Source organism: Echeneis naucrates, chromosome 3, assembly GCF_900963305.1.
Source record: "Echeneis naucrates chromosome 3, fEcheNa1.1, whole genome shotgun sequence".
Taxonomy (NCBI): domain Eukaryota; kingdom Metazoa; phylum Chordata; class Actinopteri; order Carangiformes; family Echeneidae; genus Echeneis; species Echeneis naucrates.
In genome coordinates, this window is record NC_042513.1 from 12254783 (window position 1) to 12273981 (window position 19199).

A 19199-nucleotide genomic window follows, 5' to 3' on the forward strand; every position below is an offset into this window, starting at 1 on the left:
CAGCTAAAATATTGGCCTGTCTGCAACATTGCAGCTCTCACTCAACTGTTTGTGTTCAGCAAAGATGCATCTCATTTCTCCTCCACTTTTCCTCCACATGAATATTGAGCTCCAGAAAAAGTTAGCAAGTACTAAAATCTTCAGTCTAATAAGTATGTTTAAGAGGGTTTGCAATTGAAGAGAGAAAAAAATGCAGCATTTTCTTGCATACATTTCATTTCTCAATATCTACAGTGCCATTTTTGTAGTGGGGAAAAGAGAAAAGTCCAGCAGCAAAGCTGAAGCTTAAGGCACTTCCCTGTCAGTTAATTCATTCTCTCATTGCATGAGTATAGAAATGTGTTTTCACAGAACTGGTGTTTAAATAATAAAAAATACATTTCCTTAGTCAATATTGTTTCTGTGGGAGATAACAGTTGTGCTAGATTAAAAAAAAAAAGTAAAATTAATATATTTAACTTCAGAAATTGAGTAACGGGGAATTTAAGCATTTGTCTGCAATGAAACTCAACAGGCTTTCCCACCAACAGGGTGGTCGAGGTCGAAAGAATACATGAAAGCCAGGACACCACGGCTGATACCGAATTTATCAGCCGGATTTAAAGTTATTAACTAAACTGGTGAACTGTAAACTTTCCTTTATTACAATGCTTAAAAAGATTTGTCCTATTATAAATATTTTCATTAGTTGATACTTGGATTAAATAAAATAATTATTTTAATCATAGTAATTGTGTGTTTCATGTAGTCATTTAATAAATGATGGGAATATCGCATATAAGCTTTAATGTTAACTTTTTTTAAGTCAGGCTGTATGTTATGTAAAATGTTTGGTTTGTGAAGTGATTCCAGTTTTTTATAAAAAATTATATAAATTATATAAAAATTATATATATATATATATATATATGCATGGGGATGTTGCACTTTGCCAAAGAGCATTTCAATCACATTTTGTTAAATTGTGCAGCTCTGTTTTTTTGCCATTTCAGATGTAGGTCATGCTTTTTCTGACTATATAGTTATCAGACTGTTAGCAGCACTTCAGGTCACTTTCAGCTCCTTTGGGGTGATTTTTAACTTGATGACCTCGAACAGTCAGCATGATATTCACATAGCTTTGCCTGAGTGTTAGTTCTTTGACACTGTGAGAATGTACCACAGTCTCTGTGTTGGGCACTTTCCTTCTTATAATAGAGTTATTATATTTAAGTAAAAATTTTACATCAGGCTAAATTAAAGGAGCGACGTGTAGCTCAGAGGGATGGATTATTTCATCATTAGATGTTAGACCAAAAATACAAAGGATGTTGGCATTCAAGTCAAATCTTTAATCTTTAAACTGAAACTAATGCAAATTTGATCAATTTCATAAACCTGTAATCCCATCACACCAGGGCTAATAACTGCAGGACAGCTAAACATAGCAATCTGATCGTGGGGTTACAATAGTGCAAAAATAAAAGTCAGTAGGAGGACACCCACAGTCAGAGGCAAGATGCCACAGCACCCACACTTAAAGCCGCTAGACTGTCAGGACACCCACTTTTAGCAGTAAAACAGCAATAGGACATCCATGTTTACTGACAGTGACGATGGTTGCGCACTGTAATAACACAGCACAGGGTTTCTAACCCCGCTGAGAAGCAAAACCCCAGCCCTGGTAGCCCAGTTTTGTTCACTCCAGTTCAATGTAATGTTCTAGTGAGACCCCTTGGAGCAGAGCCCTGGCTTTAAACCGTGAGATGATGCTGCCACAGGAGAGGGGCTTTTGTCTGGGATTGCGGCTCAGTTTATTATGATTGTGTGGGGTTGTTAGTCATTGAGCTTCTTACCCTGCGTCCTCTGAGTGGAGCTAAAAACTGCTAAACAGCTTTTTCTCCAGATTATTCACCCATGTTATTGTTATAAGAAGACTATTATTAATTAAATTGATTAATGTATAATGAAGTGCCGGATATACTTTACATTTAGGAGCTTTAGTTGATAATCTTACTGAGAACCATTCACGGCAGAATACTGTTACATCAGCAACATTACGTCTCTTTAATTTTTCAGAGTGGGAGTGATGATTAAAAAAGTTATTTTGACTAAGAAAAATGAGATAAGGCAACTGGCAGAAGATACCTCTTAACATGCGGGAGAAATGTCACAAGGGAATGAGGGAGCAATAAGAGAGTGTTAAGGGTAGTAAAGACTAACTTAATTTTCATCAGCGTTAGTTCTAATGATTAGATTCACTCCCAACAATATTATCCTACACGGTGACCTTTCTGAGAATTAGAATATCATACCTGAGACAAGCTCACAAGAACTGTTTTGGCTACGCACATGAGCTTTAACTAGCAAAGAACAACTGAAGGGTTTCATCTCTAAAAGTGAAACTACAGTGCCTGCTAATTCCACGCCTTACACTTCTTGCCTTGAAAAGAATACAAAGATGGCCTTTTTGCTGACACAATTCGATTGTTAGTACTGCACTGTATCTGCCTCTGCTCTGGGCAAGGAATCTATTTGTTTATAGATCTATAAACATATAGATTTGCACTTTCCGTAATGTCAGCAGTTCTGCCATGTGGCCACCCCCAGGTTGTTCGTTTTTAACATATGTGTGTTCCTTACTGAATTGCTTTTGTACCATTAAATGACCATTTGTGGTACTGAGGTTCTCCGTTTCACCCTCTTCTGCTCACTGGAGTCTTTGGCCTTCACAGCATACAAATACTGGGCTATTACACTTTATGATGACCGTTGCTTATAATATCAGTTCTGCAATAAAACTGAATAGCTACTATAGCGACTATACACAACGTGGCTTAATGCCGACCTTAACTTCTTACCACACAGCATCATGCATCCATGATTTTTTTTTTCCCCAAAAACCCACTCAAATAGGTCACCTGTTATTTTATTTTTCAGTTTGCATAAGATCATGTTAACTTGGAGTTTCAATTTTGAAATCTTGGGGGTAAAAAAACCCCAAACAACAACAAAAAAAAACAACAACTGGGCACAAAGATTCCCTACTGTCACACAACAAAATGCAAATTGGGATTGTTCCATAGACAGAGAAGTGAATCTCTCAATGCATATTCTATTGATTTGTGCACCTACTTTGCACTTAAATAAGGCGTCCCTCTTGGAAGAGCAAGTGAATCAGCCAAAAATATGATTAACTTCTCATTCTTTTCTCATAATTGTAGTTCTCACACTGCTGTGCTACCACATGGGTGGGTGTCCTTGACACATTGCTTCAGAAGAGAGCAAACAGTGAAGTACATACAAGAAAAATTCAGAAGCAGTAGCCTTATTAAAATTACTGGTGGATTTTTACTACCATCTTCTGGCAGCTTCTCACATTACAATTCATGTTTTAGCTGGCTAAAGCTTCAAACCAGAAAGAGAGATTCGCTGACATCAGATGAAAGGGATGGGGGAAAAAAAAAAACAAAAAAAAAACAAAGAGGAAAAGGGAGACAACAAACACATTTGAATAGAGTTTGTCCTATAATCTTTATGACGTGCTACTGCTTGTTTGTTTTTACTCTGAAACCACTGAATTGTCTCAAATGCATATTTAAGACAATTTAAGACCTCACATAGTTGCTTCTGTCAAACATCTGCTGCATGACCTGGATAAACAAAATGCTGCAGGGATGGCAATAATAACAGCATACTGCTACTCAGCCAAATGCACTACTAAGGACACGGGATTTGTTATTTGAAAATGGTTATCAATCTACTACATAATTAAAGCAGCACCACGATCAGGACTAAACATCACCAGTGGGAAATTTGTTTTCTCCCATTTAGTTTTGACCTTCACTGTTCCAAGCAAAATCCAGGGACGTTCAATCAAGCCATTGTCAGATAGTTCTGTTTGAATCTCATGATTGGAACGATCTCTGTATGAAAATCCATAGGTAATGGTTTACAAAGCAAGACCTGAGTATATTTATATATTTTTTGACAGCGTGATCTGATACTGCCAGACAGACTTTTAACGCAAAATGCAAAAGTGTTACTGTAATAACAACACGGTTAACTTTACAAAAGGTCATGATTAATAGAAAAGTAAACTGGACCGGAGGGTAATACAAGTCTCACTAGATGGCTGCTTACAAAAAAGCCCAACTGTAGGCCATAATAGCCTTTTGCAAAAAGACCTTAGGACATAATTTCAGGAAGACAGCATTGGAAAGATATGCTGGAGGAAAGACAACTTGGAATGGGAAGTAAAAAAAATTCTAGTCAAACTGCATTGTGTACAGTACAGACTGGACGCTTTTCATATCTGTAACTATATCTTCATACACAATTAAAAACTGTCTAAAAAACCCCCAGTGATAAAGAATTATACTCCCTATTGGATTGTTAAGAAATACAACCAAACCTGTATCTGATCAGGTCTTCATATTCACATTGGAATGCATAGTTAAAATGGAAAATCACATGATTAACTGGGGGTAAAGTTCAGAAACACAGACATCCACTCATCCTCCAACAGAAGGAGCCAGGAGGACATAAACATGTAGCTTCATCAGCACATCTTTCAGGCAGTCACGCTGCTTGATAAAATGATGGAGACTGACAAAGTGCAGCTGCACCGCTGGAAGGGGAGCATAAAAACTCAGCCGATGGGTGCTATTGGTTTTAACCAGCAGAGCAGAGTTAACATGCAGCAGTGATTTTAAGTTGGGATTATTTTTGTCAGATTCTGTTGGTGATGTCTGCAGACACTGAATGTGTCTACAGGGAGTTTACTTCAAAGACAAACTGAAATAAACTAATGCCACGGGGACAAAGAGGCCTCCTGTCTGTGCAAATGTTTCCGACCTAAGCACAGCTTCTCCCTGACATGCAGCCTCATATGTCATATGATTATGTGTACTAATGACTGCTAAATAGATCAACATCTAACCTTCCCCAAACACATAAAAAGTGACACAAACTGTTAGTGTCTGTCAGTAGGAAAAGATGTGAATAAACAATGAGAACAACAAAATCTTGATCATTCTGTACAAACCATGCCAACCAGAGCTAAACAGCATTCAGTGTAGAAAACTAGCTTCTCAACCTGTTCAGCTAGGTGTTCTGCCTGAGGAGAGAAACTTGAATTCCCTATTAAGGAGATGTAGAGAATCCAGCAAACAAACACACGTAGGTGTGTTTATGTATGAGCATTGGAGTATATACACGTGTGTTTTAATATTTTCTTCACAATTTTACCTGTTGTATCTGTGGTTCATTTAAATTCAGTGTGGAGGGGAACTCTATCATACTGACGAAGGTAGCCCTTTGCAGGTTATTTCAACAGGAAACCTCATGAGGTAAGGTCGTACAAATTGAAAACATGGTTGTGATTTCAGAATGCTCACAACAAACGCTGAGGCTAGACAGGCCCTGTTTTTGTGCTGAACAAAACAGATGAAAAATGCAAACATATCAGAGGACATCAGTCATTTGCATTCACATCAACTTCAAACTGACAATTAGTCCTTTCATCAGAGTCAATAAACATGAACAAAACAGAAAAGTGACACAAACTGTTAGTGTCTGTCAGTAGGAAAAGATGTGAATAAACAATGAGAACAACAAAATCTTGATCATTCTGTACAAACCATGCCAACCAGAGCTAAACAGCATTCAGTGTAGAAAACTAGCTTCTCAACCTGTTCAGCTAGGTGTTCTGCCTGAGGAGAGAAACTTGAATTCCCTATTAAGGAGATGTAGAGAATCCAGCATAACTCTAGCCATCCTGACAACCTGCCGCTGTGTGGTTGTGACATGTCCAAGTAAATTGGGGCTTGGGCCTCCAGGGTCCCACATGCTCTCTGCAGCATTTGAAGGCCCATTTGCTGGGTGGGGAAGAGGGACACTCACAGCAACAGCCTGACGCAGCTGTCATGTGACTCTGTCAGATATTGATGGCATGTGAACTTTACCTCAGCTGGAGCGATGAGATGTTACCAAAGTTCTTTGTTCCCTCTAAGCACACAGAAAAGAAGTCAGCAATTCTGCCCACTTCATTAAAACACACATACATACAAACATAGAAAATTTGACAGTCATACATTTTATTGTAGTCCGTTTTTGTCATATATACAGTACAAGGTAATTACTTGGCTTATTTTATGGTTCAAAGATGTTTCATTTCATCTTATATATAATTCCTGTTGGGCTGCCCTTCAGCAGATGATAGATGTGGAATAATTTCCTATTCAAACTATCATCACACAATCAAGGAGACTAATGTGAGTCATTAGGTCCCTGATTACTCTGAATGGTCATCTAATAACCAAAGAATGAAGAGAAAATTTAAAGTGGCATGTTCACCATATGCTCCCTTGTGTTATCCTCATATTCAAAGTTGATAAAGCTGCTATAGAAACTTTGGCAACATTAACAGCTTGATGAGCACCAGGAAGCTCTTCTGCAGCCAAGATGTAAATATTGGAGGGGCGTAGTCCGTTAAAGCAGAGTACACTGCAGTGACATAGCCCACTACCCAACTACATATTTTATATTTAAACCTAAGCACGATGAGTCCAAAAGCATTTTCATCAAATTGAACTACAGAGCAAAATGAAAATACAGTCATTTTCCATTCTGTCGGCTACAGCAAGGTCACAGAAAATGGTGCATGGCTGCCAAACATAGAAGGTGGACACAGCTCATACAATTGTACACACTTTGAACACAATCAGCTCAGTGTTCACTGGCACTCTGTAATTTAGGGGACAGGTGTTCCCTTTGTTTGTCATATTCCCTCACTGCAGCAAAAAAATATCAGTTATGTCACGCTCAGGTAGCATACAGATAGGTGGTTCTTTGACATGCTTCCAGAGCAGTCAGCATCATGCCAGAGGAGTCTGTCACTGCCTGCTATTCTGGGGGTAAGAAAACTGCATGAGTCCAGGAAAAAAAAAAAAAAAAAAAACCTCTCACAGCTGCATGAATATAGTGTTAACAGTGAAGAGGATGTGCTTTTTGCAAATGTCTGTGCAGCTTGTATGGCAATTTCAAATTTTATCACCAGTAATTCTATTTGTAATAATAACAATGTCGGCGTGGGTGTGAGCAGTCATAAATTTCAGATAATAATGTGATATTGATGGCTCCCATTTGGGTGCTGTCGATAAATGGTCTGACAGAAAGAAAAAGACAAAACTGAATGTTGAAGGAAATTTAGAAGGAGGGAAATTACTAAAGAATTGGGTTCAATAATTGTCATTACAGCTCTTATCCACAGGGTGGTGACCTTTTCTAAATTTTGGGCAGCAAATGTGACGTTCATTCCTTCTCTCAGTAAATGAGCCCTCCATATTTGTTTCTATATCCTAAGCCAGTTAAAGATGCTGTCAGCCATTTTATGTCAAAGTAAAACTGTTTTATCCACATTTAGTATTTCAGAGTCTGACTCATAGACTCCAAGAGTAGCATACCTACTCAGTCAATCATAAGCAAAAAATACAAACCTGTCTTTAAATAACCTTTCCGGTCATCACAAAAGAACATATTTTACAGATTTGTCATGGCAATCGTTATGAAAAGAGAAATAAAAGATGAACAGATCAGATCAAAGATGGAGCCGCTAACTGAATGGAAAATAAACACTGTATTAAACAAATGTGGTTCTCCTGTTGGCCCTGTGATGGACTGGTGACCTGTCCAGGGCGTACCCCGCCTTCGCCCAGTGTGAGCTGGGATTGGCTCCAGCACCCCCGCAACCTGTAAAATGGAAAAGCGATACAAGATGAATGGTTCTCCTGATACACAGTATGAGTAGATTTTACCGTGGTAGAAAAACAGCATCCAACAGGAGATACTTAGAAACCTCCAACCAACAATTTATCCACTTTTTGCATTCCCTGAACACAGAATGACCTATGCTATCATATTTTGGTTGTGCTATGACAATGCTTATGAAATATGAATCTGACTAAAGAGACAAAGTTATCCATCCGAGTAGACGAACTGTCAAAATCAAAGAATCTTTAAAGACAGCCGCGTTTTTTTATCTTATCTACAGAGTCAACCGCTCTGTGTTGAGCTCAGTGAGTGACTTTTGTCTGACTTAGCACTCAGACGGCCGCTTCACTGGTGGGGGGGCGTGTATTATTAGTGACCCCCTCTGAGAATTTTCCTGACAGATAGGTGCCTTTAAAAAAAAAAAAAAAAAAAAAAGACAGGGGTCCGGTCTCTGAGGAGGGGTCCAGTTTCTCGTCTGATCTGGTCTGGTCTCTGGTTTGGTCTAGTCTCTGGGGAGGTCCTCTCTCTAGAGGGGGGTCCAGTCTCTTGTCTAGTCTAGTTTGATCTGGTCCAGTCTTGAATTGTGAGATAGTAAAAGATTCCCACCCCCACTACTTTTACACCACAGGCATACACGTTCACTCTAATGTTAATTTCATTCTAAGTGGCTGTTCTGAGGTACAGCTCATTAATTCTGAAAAACAGTCTCTACTGCATAAATATCGGACAGCAAATCAGCTGCCATCTTTTTATCTAGCTGGTTGTTACCATTTTCCCCACATTCTTGGTCACCATCTGTCTAGAACTGAATAATTGAGCACCATATCTACTGCTGTTTGAAATTTGTTTTACCAGGATACTGGCTTTCCTTTTGCTTTGGCACCAATAATCGACCGAAGCAAAAGAAACTGCACTGGTAATTCTGATTCTATGTTTGTTGGTATATTTTTTCTCTACTTTTGTAAAAGCCCTGTGCCAGATATCATACATAAATAACTTCAGCCCTTTCCTCCTGGCTCATACAAGCAATTGCCTTCATGAGCTTTTCATTTTCAAGGGCATTTCTGCTGGATTTGCCCTCAATTAGCCATCTTGTATTGCAAAAATGTGTTTTATGATTCATGACAACCTCTTAGATTTAACCTGCAATCACTGTCTTCTGAACAATACTTTCACCATGGCAAATTGTCTCTATCAGAAATTCATCCACAAGTCTACAAAACCTAGTTTTATGATCGTAGTAAGACCTGTATGATTAGCACACTGTTGACTTCTTGCAGCTTTTTTATGCCTGTGAATGACCTTTTGTCATTGGGGTTGTGTCTTTAACTGGCTCCAGACCATTCAAAAACAACATCAACATCAGTGTAGAGCATGCCAGAGTAACTGTCAGTCAAACGTTCTATTTATTATACAAATGTTGGTATGATTTTGATTTCAAATAAATCCCTGTTTTTATAACATGTAATGTGCTTTGGGAACTTGGGGGAAGTGCAACAATCTGCAAAAAACACACTGAACATCTTTTTGAAAAACAATCTAACCAACGTGGTGTTAACTAACATAATTCTGGAAGCGTAGCAAATGTAAGCCCCAATCTTCTCCCATCATATTCTCCAAACGATCCTGCTTTTGGTCTCACTAACTCCTGTGGGAAATATCTGCTTCTTTAGCTGTAAAATGCTCCACTGGGCTCAACAGCTCAATGCATTCATCGGCATTCATAGTACCAGCAGCAGCATTGAGGTTACGGTTCATGTAAATTTTGATCAGCATTATTTTATTTTCGTGTGTAACCCCCCCACCCTGCTGGTACTCTGTCAATGTAAATTTTGAGAATGCTTCTTTGGTGCCAATAAAAACTGTTGCAGCAGCATTTCTGAACAATGAGGCAGAGCTGGGAGAGAAAAGACCATTTAATAGCCAAACTGTTAGAAACAAAGATGTTAATAATTTTCACTACACAAGTTAAAGGTTTGAACTGGAGGAAGTACAAATTTATTGAACACTAACCACGGCGTCAATTTGCTTATCATAATAATAAATGAGTGGAAGATAACCCTGGACTGGCAGCACGGGTGGTTGAGCGGTTAGTGCGCTTGCCACATTAACACAACGCCCCAGGTTCAGTTACCAGCCTATGCTTCAAGGTCATTCCCCATCTCTCTCCCTGTTACCTATCAGCCTTTCCCCCACTTACTAGTCCAAATAAAGGCATAAAAACCATAAAAAAAAAAAACATACACCCTAGATAATTTTTTATGTGTTACTAATAGTATGAAGAGGTTTTTAATGGTAGTAATGATGAAGTCTGGGAGGCCAACTATGATAAACACAGATTTGCTCTCATTAAGCATGACAAGGACTCTCCCTAGGAGGCCTTTAATTGTATTTTAGTTTCATTTATATGGATGAATCTTGGATATTAATATGTTTAAAATATCTATTCATAGAAACAGACATAGACCTTTGAACACAGACCCTAAAGGCCTTTTGTTTAATTTCATGTTTTCTAGTGGTCCTTGTTCAACTCATGAGCTACCTTATCCTCATTATCTTTATTATTAAACGCGGCATATGCTGTGTCAAAATGCTTCTTTTTGCGCTTCAGGCTTCCACACTTTAGCACTGGGTGCAGGCAGCAGAATCCTCTTTACAGCTGACCACTTGAACTTCCTGAATAACTTGGCTCTTTGTCGAGCTGTAGCAGTTTTCCTGCAGAGGCAGACTGAGGAGAAAACCGCTGTGGGTATTTTGGGCAAACCCCACCACGTGTTTGCAGCTGCCTGAGAGACACTTAAAACCAGAGATAGGAGGTCTGAACAAGCAGAATGAGAGATTAAGAATTAGTTCGCCAGCATTTCACCTGGTAAAATGAAGGTCAATAATAACATACACAACCCAGTTGGGAGTTAATTCCTCCCTGATCATGCTTCACAGAGAAAAAAAAAAGAAAGAAAAAATCTCACCCAAAATGCCCTCTAGATGTCCCTTTACATTTGTTTTTTGTTTTTGTTCTGCAGCGGAGTCTTATTACTTCTGTGGGTGTCTGGAGAGATGAGGATTGGATTATATCACACTGACCTATTCAGAATGGGTATTATAAAATTAACAATGAGTAGGCGACAGGCCAAGACCATAAAGGACCTCTTGCTTGATGTCGACATCTTTACACTCCAACTAAAGATGGCTCAGATTAATTGAGGTGATGGTACGGACATCTTGTCTGAGCATTACTATGATATAATGTTATATGATAAGACATTTTAAGCCATTGCAACAACTACAGAAGACAAATAAACTGACTGTAATTTTAACGTAGCACTACATAGTAGCCCTTAACTCTTCCACTCCACTGTTCACGCCCTGAATAGTCAGCCACTGTTGTCAAATAAAATGCCAGTGAACTATGAGATAAAAGCTAAATAAATGGGGTACACCGCAGAACGCATCTGATTTTTGATTGGCTGAGAGGTGGAAGAAGCCTTCCGGGTTGTAGCTCCTTAATGTCCCCTGCCAGAGATTCAGCCACTCAACCGATCATGAATTTGTAATGTGTTCATGTCCTCAACACAGTGCCACTACCAGATTAACAGGAATTTCATACAGATTGCAGTTGCCAATTTTAAATGTATTTATACCAAAGAGAAGATTTTGTGCATGAATTGTTTCTCATCTCTTGCACACTGCTGAGGAGAGTTTGTCTGAAAGCAGTGATTTAACATTTTAAGCCATGAGGCTCTTTTTTTCCAAACATTGTGTAATTTCATCATTGTAGGTGAACTATTTAACATGCTCAGGCACAAACCCTGGAGCACCTGAAGAGCTCAGACACATTTGTTTAAAAGCATGCACTTTATTTATTCAGTTTGTAAATTGAGTATTTGGGGTTAAAAAGCAGAACTTGATCAGTTGGCAACAACTCCGCAGGGACAGTGCTGAGCTATGCAACGTTTTCAGCAGACTGGTCAAAATATGTACTGCAGGTTGCCTCGGAGTCTGGCTTTATCCCACACATAACTTGTTAAAACTCCCGATCAGCACAACATCTAACAGATGCTCTTTGAACTGACAGTTTGCTAAAGTTCTTCTGTGAACAGCAATTATTCAGTCACATCTCGGTAACTGTGAGCACAGCAGACCTCTAATGCTTTGGATTTCCCCTCATGTTGCACAGTGTGAATGGGCCTGCAGTACTCTGTATATAAGGAGCTTGGAAGTAAGTACGTTCCTTTCAGCCTTTTCAAAACTAAAAAGTGTAAGAGCAAAAGCAACCACGGCCAAACACATCACCCAAGATCCTAAAGCCCTTTTTCTTGTTACATTAAAAGTGAAAGCATTTTTGCTTGTATTTTCAAATAAGGTTATGTTAGAGCAGAATTGCACTCTGAGATTACATTTTTTCCTTATTGATACCAAGACTAGATTCCACTGCAAAACAAGAACAGTGACATTTCTTTGTCGACATTTTCTGCATGGATTTTAAGCCTGAGCTCCTGCGCATAGCCAAGTAAATATTCAGCCCCCCAGCTTCAGTTAACAATATTACATAGCAACAGCTAACAAAATCTGCCAACAATATTGGAATGTCCAGACTGCAAATGAGAAGTCTGTTTTACTTTGCCTCTGAAATAAGGGACCCATAAGAGACTGTTAAGGATTAATATGAAATTGGAGTGAGAAATTGGCCCGTTATTGTTTAAAAATGCAATAAATGTAAAGATTGACAAACATCGCACACAAAGTACGGCACGCAGACCTTGACCAGTGGTCGTTTATCAAAAGTTTGAACCATTTGGTCTAATCTGCATTTTACAGGCCATCAACAGCCACATGAAGATACAGTTTTGGTTTTATTGAGCAGTCTGCTAAGCAAAGCCGCAGACAGACACTAATGCATATGCCAACTTAGAATGAACCAACACCAATTGTTTTTTTTGCCATTAGAAGCTTTCAAGGGGATCAGCATCTTGGTCAGCAGGCATACCTCAAGTAAGTAATTCATGCTCTTTCTGCACTATTCTAAAAGAGACATAAATCATAATACAAGGTCATTGCATATTTTGAGCCATTATGGGAAAAGAGTGCTTGTATTTTAATAAAGAAAGCCCTAAAATCAAATATCTAAGCAGTTCTGGCACACCACAGTACATATTTTCAAGCCATCTCTGGGACCAATCCAGTCCCAATTCTGAGGTGTTGAGTCACATGGACTGAGGCCTTCATCTGCTAACACACAAAGAGAAAAATTCATCGCACCATTGAATGTGAATGCAGATGTCATGAATCACTTGTGCAATCTCTTTCTAAGTGGCCATAGTGGGGGCACTGCCATTCAAAATGTAAGAAATGAGATGAATTCATCCTGCTGCATGTCAGGTGCTTTTTATCCTCAGCATTATCTATTTAAATTTCTCCAACACCCACCTTTCATCTGGTTTTATTTCTTACAAGAAGCATAACTCACCTCTTTTAGATTAGCTTCTAGTTGGTGAAATGAGCCATATATTTCTTTTATGTTGTATTGGTGTAGAGTGCATCCCCTTTTTCAACTGCCTGAATAATTCTTTTCCCTCTGTATGTTTTATTGTACAGCAGAGATGTACCGCCATTGACTGTCTTCAGCTCTGTGTACTGCTGTTTGTCTAGCAGATTTAGTACAAAAGCAGGCTTGACTTACTTGTACAGGGCATATGCCAGCACCTGACTTCGAAAAGATGAAAAATTAAAGCGATTAAAATAAAATCAAATAAATATTCGGACATAAGCAATAAAATCTAAAATCAGATGTATGAAATAAAAACACAGATGTCTTTTTCTAAGCCTTACAACATCTGTCACAGTTCAGTCAGTGGCCAGGAGCCCTTCATGACTGCCACAGCTCCACTAAATCCTCAGCCCCCTAATCTCCCATAAACACTCCCTGACTGTGGAGGCTCCTTGGCACTGCCAGCATTTGTGTACCAGCCCCATATACCCATTAGCACCGTTAAGCCTCTGCTTGCAACCACCAGCCTCGACTCGTCAGCGGAAAGGTGAGCTCTTCTGATGATTACCTCACTTTCATCTCACTGCAGGTGGCATTTATGCTCAACTCGGGCAAGGAGTCTTGAAAACAGCAAACGCACTTTGTTTACAACGCATCTATGGTCTTATGTTGCTTGTCAAAAGTTTGCATATTGCAGGAATTAATCTTCAGTTGCTTGATATTCCTGTAGTTTTATAAATCCTCTCTACCTATCATAACACATACATACACCCCCCCCCAGCACTTTTATTTTGCTCACCTTCATCCCTGTTCAGGTTTCGTTTATACTTCTCCCTCTCTGGCATCCTTTCCTGTCACCCCACATATCATTTTTCTCCCCCTTCCTCACGCAGCAGCAGCCCTTACCCAGATCATTCCCATCCTTCCATAAATAGGAAGTGTACAGTAAACAAAAATCAAAAGAAGCTGCCTGTGCAATCACAAAATATTTCCCTCCATTTCTTTTTAACTCCCCTCTCTGCCTGTGCTCTGTCTCTCTCATACTCTCAGTGCACTGCAGCTCCTCCTTCCTCCTCTCTCTCTCTCTCTCTCATCGACAGCCCCTCCCTCTTCCTTTCTCTGTCTCTGCTAGGTGCAGCATGTATGTGAGCGTGTGTGAGCCAGCAGAGCCGCCTGTGTGTTTACATGTCAGCCTATCACTGCCGCCGGATTTAGTGCATCTGGAAAGGACGAAGGCATTTCTCAAATGCCCCTCAGACAAGGGATTCTCATCACGGCATCTAACCCTCTCCCCCAATTGAATCCAGCTCATCTTGAATCCTGCATTCCTGTCTCCATGCTTTCAGATGCATTTTGAATTTCCTTGGCAACATGGAGCTGCCTGAATTAGAATTCTCTGCATGACAGTCCTGGTAAGTACTCAGCCTCTATGGTGGGCTTTGACTACTGAGGCGCTGGATCAGATTTATTATGGTGCAGTGGTGGGGCCACTGGATCGCCAGAGAGCAAATTAATGTCAGGGATAAAATAGTGTTTTATAGGCAAATAATAGGGATGGAAAGAATTGTTAATTGAGAAGAACTCCAAATCTTATTTGTGCTTTGTCATTCAGATGCGTTTCATGCTGTTGTATGCTATGCAATCTGGGTTTGTGCTGATTGAATACACACACACACACACACACACACACACACGATGTGTGTGTGTGATGGCAAAATGTACATCTTAGATCATTTTCATGCTGTCAGCTGTGCAAATAAATACCGGAATCGACTGCAAATATAGCATTGTTCACATTTGCATGAAAGTGTGATAACAGACATATGTCCTACCTTTAATACCACAGCTGAGCAGGAGAGTGCCTGTTTGGTGTTTCTGAGTGTCTGTCAGGTTGGTTGTGGCTGCTTCTTAATCTGCCCTCATTAACATTCAGGTTCTTTCAAATGCCAGTAAACCTCCTTTACATTTATTAATTCTCAGCAGTCGTTGCTGACAGCTCTAACTAGTGGCAATATGGGATGCTATGAAAGTGTTAGATTTGCCACAGGTTTGGTACAGATAACTAGGGTGGTGGTGGTCGCGGCGATGGGGCGGGTGAGTGGTTTTGTATGATTATTTAAATGATCTCTCATAGCTTAATTTCCACTTCCCATTATATTTGCATCTTCCTAATCATGGTTGTCATGCTCTAGCAGGAAGACAGCTATGAGGCGGACTCTTGCTCTATTTTTTAACTGTGCAGTAACAACCTCTGCCAGCCAAAGATCCCTAATAGTCTCTGAGTGAAGGGTCAGCTTAGAGTGGAGACTTTAGGAGCTAGACGATGGTTTGAATTGGGCCCCCTTGAAAAGGTGATGATACTTGATTGAAATCTTTTATTTTCTTTTTGCTAGTTATTAATGTAAGTCAATTTGCATGCAAATCTATGGAATTGAGCAAAGCATGAATCTGATGGGAATTTCTGATTACAGCTACTGAGCAACTGAATAATTCAATTTTTTGCATGTTTTTCAACAATCTACATTTTGTCAATATAAGTTGCTTCAGTTTGCTCTGCTTGTGTGTCTGCAAGTACCACAGTGTATGTAAATGTAAGTGCAATATCAGCAGAAGTTGCTACTTATACAGTTTACACAGCACATTTTAGTCACATATTACAGCTGGAAGACTGGGGGGGATACATTATGTCATGCTGTAGACTGCACTTCAATATAATCCACATTCATTTGATTATATTAGATTTTAAATTACGTTGAATCAGCATGTAAGCATATTATCAACATGACTACCACTGAACCTGCACCTTCTAGCTGTGCTTAGTTTTGCCTTTTTTGTTTTTTGTTAGCCGAGGGCAGCACAAGATGTATTTACAGAAATTAATGAGAATGTATCAAGACAGGCATACAATGAAAATTTACCACTGCCGCTATACTAGATATGGTGAATTTGTTGAAATTGTTTTTAGACATTCAGATACAGAGCACCATTACAATTTAGTTGGAAAGATGTTTATCCCCTGATGAATGTAAATTCAACATTCCCTACGCCCTGAATGACTGACTGCAGCTGCTGAAGGGCATTAATGTTGACAGGCTAGTCACCGTGTTTCTCTATCTGCCACACGGCAGATGTGGTTAGAGTAAGGTTATCATCGTAGTCATATGTGAACATGTAAAACTAGCTTGTATATTTATTGAGAGTGACATTTGATCAACTGGCATGACAACCTTGCTTCCCTTCACTTCCACTATTTCTCACAAAAACTTAATCTATGAACCCTGCACATACGAGACAATCCAAAGACCACTGGAGAGCAGGACCTATTGTTTAGATGTCAGTGCGAGCCACACACCTTCAAACCGACCTTTGAGGCTGCTCAGCAGTGAACAGAATACGAATAAATTTGGGTGTATACAAGCAACATCCCATGTTGATTACTGGTTAAACAATTAGTCATACTAGTAGACTGATTAAGACAACGCACGCATACAAATAAAAGTGAGAGAGCCTACAACACTTAAGTCAATACCAAAGAAAACAACACAGCTAGACGTAAACATTCTGTTCTAGCCGTAATATTCTGTTATATAGCAGTCGGCACATAACAATGAACCATAGCCAACTTTCTCACAGGTGGATTAAATCATGATTATCAAAGCCAAGGTAATGTTTTTTTGGATTTTTTTCCCAGTTAAAATGGAATAATAGTTGAGCTAACAAATTACATGTTAAAGGAAGTTACTATCTGCAACATCTGTAGCAGCATCTAAAGAGAACATCAAGTAAATTTAGATGAAAGCCATATGCAGCCTTTTAATGTGAGCATGAGTGGATGCGCTCCAGGATCCACCGTATAAGCTGTGTGTAAATAACAATGTTACAGAATAAATTTCACCTCCACTTGAAACCTTTAAATGGCTTCTTATTTTCTTTTTTTACTGTGGGTATTAATTAGAGCCTATTTCATTTACAGCTCAAACCAGGACACCCCTCTACATAACAATTCATTTGTGCTGGCCTAGAAAGGAAGAGTGTATAGTCTGGTCAGAAGTCATCTAGGGTGTTACTATTAAAGCATTTTCTGAAACAAGATCCATCTGAAATCTGCTGGTACATAGCAACAGCAACCTTGAAAGAAAATGGTCAAAGGGATTGTGGTGAAGACTGCCAGACCATGTGTTTATACAGTGTCTGCTGGATGGCGAGGTGACAGAGGCAGATCTGTCACAGGATACTCAAACTTGCATTCTACAAATGTATTCAGAAGGTCACAGTCCTGCTGCTCTGCCGTGCCTTTCCTCATTTAAATTTAATAATAACAGCTTCATGCAAAATATGAGAGTCAAGTGCTAGTAGGGTGGATTACTGGCATCGCCTCTTCTTCATCCTCCTGCCCGACTTCAAGCTCCGGCATGAAATAGCCTACAATCACATACAGGCGAAGTAATCATTCACTGTCTCCTTCCATTCATCTGTCTGTCTCCCATTCTTTTAAGTGGGCTGGTTTTCATAACATCTGACACCAGCAATCCATTTTATTTTTTAACCAAAAGTAAGAACAGGATCTGATATTGTAAGGACATAGACATCTAGTAATTAAGCCTCTGGAACTGTCAGATTTATTGGGCATGTGAGGAATTGAAGTCACCCCAACAATACAGATATTGTTTAGACAATGTCCTCATTATTTACAGAAGACATACAACATTCAGAAAATATAAACTAGGGTCCAGATAAGTTACTAGTATCTACAGAAAAGCAAACAGTAATGTGCATCAAATGCATGCATGGAATCGTGATCATCTGAAGAAACAAGAGCAGCTATTCCATAAGATAATATCACGAGGAAAGAAACTGCCCCTGAGTCTGCGTACCGTCACTGTCTGCATAGCTCCGTCTGGGCCGAGGGTGGATGTTGGAAACCAGTACAAGACCAATCTGAGTGCAGTTTAGACAAACTTTTTTATATGAAATCCAGGTCAGGGCTCGGTCATGTCAGCCAAAAATCACTGGCTAGTGTTTGACTTTTGAACAACTAAAATAGGGTAGCCTACCTACCATGGTGCTTGAAATTATTTTTAAAAACAATAATTAAAAGTTACAGATAACCCATCTTTTATTAGGACACTTCCTGTTTCTACAGCTGCCTCAGCGGACACACATCTGGCCTGCTTCTTCAAAAGATACCATGATCCAAGGCGAGGAGATGCTGCAATCATTTTCCCTGATTGTTTACTTTCCACATCAGATTCAGTAATGTGATGGGAACTGGCAACAGCTCTTATGGTAGACCATACTTAATCAGTTGCTGCAGTGAATATATCATTTACTGGGACTTTTAGAAGATGGAGAATTGACAACTGTTGCTGGATAATGTGCAGTGGACCAGTGCTGAAGGGTGCCTCCAAAACTCCAGTGTCCTCAGTCTGGACCCCAAGTTGTTCAGAGTGCATCAGAACATCAGAGGTGCACAGGCCACAGAATCATAGTTACCCTCAGCATCAGACATGTTGCTCAGCTGAGTAGCAGTGACATATGTCAATCACAATGCGCCCCTGGAAATGAAGCCCATGTTGCATAGAGAGAGGTTTGCCCATGTCTTCAGTCTACGCTGACTGTCTGTATACCAGGAGTGACTTTCCCCAGTCTCACACGCTGTTCCCTGAGTCCGTTGGGAACCTGGTGATCCACTGACAGATGGCTGTGAATACATCGGATGAGGACTAGTTTGGAGAAAAGATTATCTGGAATGATGGCATTGAACACCAAGAGTCAACAAACAGGATGCTGTCATATACCCGTGAGCAGTCAAGGTGCTGCAGGATGTTGTCCCATTCTGAGTGCAGCAGTAGTCCACAAGTGCTCCAGCAAGTGTTCTGTGATGTTCTTCAAGTGGGCCGACATCTGTCACTTAAAGAAATTCATGAACACAGACAGAGCGACAGAACTGCTGTCATTC